The sequence below is a fragment of the Propithecus coquereli genome, unplaced genomic scaffold, assembly GCF_000956105.1.
Source record: "Propithecus coquereli isolate 6110/MARCELLA unplaced genomic scaffold, Pcoq_1.0 Scaffold66, whole genome shotgun sequence".
NCBI classification, from domain to species: Eukaryota; Metazoa; Chordata; class Mammalia; order Primates; family Indriidae; genus Propithecus; species Propithecus coquereli.
Window position 1 is genome coordinate 3,148,839 of NW_012152618.1, and position 3,256 is coordinate 3,152,094.

At 31.0% G+C, this 3,256-nt stretch overlaps 1 protein-coding gene across 1 annotated transcript in view; it reads left to right on the plus strand.

Annotated features, from left to right (window-relative positions):
* Window positions 1–3,256, plus strand: part of ERO1LB (ERO1-like beta (S. cerevisiae)) — a 91,347-nt gene that overhangs the window by 73,320 nt on the left and 14,771 nt on the right. The gene's annotated exons all lie outside the window — the stretch shown is intronic.

A 3,256-nucleotide genomic window follows, 5' to 3' on the forward strand; every position in this document is an offset into this window, starting at 1 on the left:
CTGACTCCTAAAAGTTAGGAAAAGGGAGAATTAAAACTAAGAAGAAAAATGATTAACAGAAATTAAGTACTTAAAAATATTTCTTAAAATGTCAACTAAAAAGCATCTGTAGAGTTTTGTTGCAGAAACTTTCACACTTGAGAATAGACTATATTTTAAAATACCACTAAATTTTATGTAGTATGAAAATTCAATATTACTTCATGTTCAATTATATATTCCAGTTACAAAATTTAAATTTAGATGATATTATGTTAACATTGAGATGAATATGTAAGGGAACATTAGCCTTACCTTCTAGAATATAACCTTTTTAAAATAATGCTTGGTCTATAAAACTTGAGTTTAGTGGTTGTTAAAATGAGCATGGAGGAAAAATTAGATTAAGAAGTGTTTACATTATGTATTAAATTTTAAAAGCCTCTTAAGAGAGTTGCCTATTTTTCACATAGGTTGTTTTCAGTTAAATGTTTAGATTATTTTATCTATCATGTAATTTCTATTTCTTTTTTTGTCTCTGCTTGCTCTAGCATTTTTTAAATTTTTTATTTTTTATCACGCAATTTCTTTAAAACATTACAATTTTATAAATTACAAAACCATCTGTATATTGCTTTAGTCTTTTATTAAATAGTTTATATGTGAACTGTTTGTCACCTTCCTACTAAACCTTACATATGAGTAAATAATGAATTTTAAATATTTGTAGGGATAGAAAATTCTATCAGATTTCTAATACAAAGTACTTGGATTTTTCATCTGTAACATGTAACTGTCATTTTTATCAGGTCCTTTCCTATGCACTTTGATGAGAAATCCATGTTTGCGGGTGACAAAAAAGGGGCAAAATCATTAAAGGTAAAAAGTTCTTTATTAGGGGACAGGGTTGGGAACAGTTTACTGGTTGTGTTTTCATCCCATTCATCTAAATTCTTTCCTTTCCTAGTTCTCCAACTTGTTGAAGTTGGTCTGATTGGATTTTACTATAAATGGCATAAAAAGCCCTCCCCATTATTTCCTTCTTAATTCCTTTCTCTTTTCTGGTTTAACCAACTGCTTAGTGAATCCTCAGTTATTATGTCCAGTAAGTATTATGCCTTTATAAATGTCTTTCTAAAAGATTTTTTGAGAGAAAATTTTCTTAGTTTAGAGCCAGTGTATATTGTTGTTTTGATGGAACTATCAAAATAGCTTTTAGCTACTTTGAGGGCAATAAATAGTATATTTATCTAAAGTTTATTTTATGGAATGTTACAATTTTTGAAACTATTATGTTTTTGTCCTTTTCGACTAACCTAAAAGTAAAACTTACCTGTTAACCTATAATATCAGACAGAGAATATATTTTAGGAACATTATCAAACTTATTAGGCATTCTTTGTTTTCATTTGTGTAAAATACATTAAGAAACAAATTGTACCCTTAAAATGTTCATGAAAGTATTCGAAATTGACTGGCAAATATTTTTCTAGTACAGCTTCACAATCTTTTATATGCAGTTCTGAAATCCAGAAAGCTCCAAAAACGGTAACGTTTTCTCATGTTTGGTGCAAGGTAATTTGTTAGCAAAACACGACCTGACCTGATGTAAGAATATAATAGGTATTTGTAGTGGCTTTTTTTTTTTTTTTAAGAATTCTGCTTTGTATGAATATTCTTACATTTTGCTGCAGAATCATTAATGTATTTGACTGCAGGGTGTTGCCTCACACTCTGGTGGGGAATTTCATAATATATAGTGTATGTACTGTATTTCTAAAATCTAAACAATTCTGAATTCTAAAACACATTGGATCCCAATGTATTTTATATATGGATATACTACAAGAACCAGTAAATTAATACTGAGTGATTCTCCATTGGTGAGAATTTCTTGGTATTTCTGTAATAAGTAATTTAGCTCTGACTATACTTTAGTGTTGGAGGGTTGTTTGGCTTTACAGTTGTTTTAGAGGTATATTGCTATTATGGTATTTAATATGTTATTTCATTTTTATAATGCTTCCTCTTTTCTAAATATTCACACAAATATTCCACTTTTTATCTTCAGGATGCTCTTGTGTAACAGACAGGGCAACTGTAATTATGTATATTTTTGTAGATGAGGAAAGTGAGACTAAGCAAGGCCTAAGGTCTCACAATAAGCTTTCAACTACACAATGCTGGAATTTTGTTTGCTATTTTTCAAGGGTGTATAAAGGAGTAGCTAAGTCCATTTTCCATCTGCTCCAAAGAACATGCATTACATGAGCATGGCCAGCAAAGGAGTTTTTGTGTTCTACTCATATTATCTTTCTTTTGCCAAGGTATTGATTCCTTTCAATCCTTTGGGCAGCTGGGCAGGGCTTTGTGGTGGTCAGAGTTTTCAGGATACTTGCCTCCAGCTTCATGCAGTAAAATATTTCCCTCAGTGTAATAAAGTAGTTTCTGCTTTCCACGGTTGCCATGTGAAACGGATGAGGAAAGTTTCTCTTAACCAATGTTCCTCAGATAAGGTGAGACTAATCTTAGAGGCATATCACACACACATGCTTACAGCAGAAAAGTTTCTCCTATGTAGGAAACTACTTCCACAAAATACAGGGATCTGGTAAAGTATCTGTAGAATCTGCATTAGCAAACATGGGAGACTGTGGGACCATACACTTCGCAGAGGCCTGTCATCACTGATGTTAATTGAGCAACCTTGACATAGTATAGTACTAAGTGATAATAAAATTGATCATTATTCTAAGACTAGCTTTATTGGTTGTATGTAGATATCAAATGGAAGTAGCAGTTAAGTTCCTTAAAAGTAAAGACCATGTATTATTTACTTTTGTGTCTCCCATAGTGCACATTTTGGTGTTTTGCATAAAGTAACCCCTTAGTAAAAAGTTTGTTGAAGTAACATATAGAATGAATTTTATTAACATCAGTTGTTTTATGTGCTATGTTATGCTACACAAATTCAAATATTTTTCTTCAGTGTTGAAAAACACAACTCATTAATAAACTTCAAAAACTTTTCTTATAGTCCAGCTAAATGCAATTTAATTTTAAAAGTCTAATTACACTGAAATTATTTTCTGCATGCTAGGAGGAATTCCGATTACATTTCAAGAATATCTCCCGTATAATGGACTGTGTTGGATGTGACAAATGCAGATTATGGGGAAAATTACAGGTCTGTGTGTTGTTGTCTTCTCTTTTGAAACTATTATTAACCTTAAGTTTTTCCACTGAGGAGTTCAAAATTTTTATAAAAATATCCTCA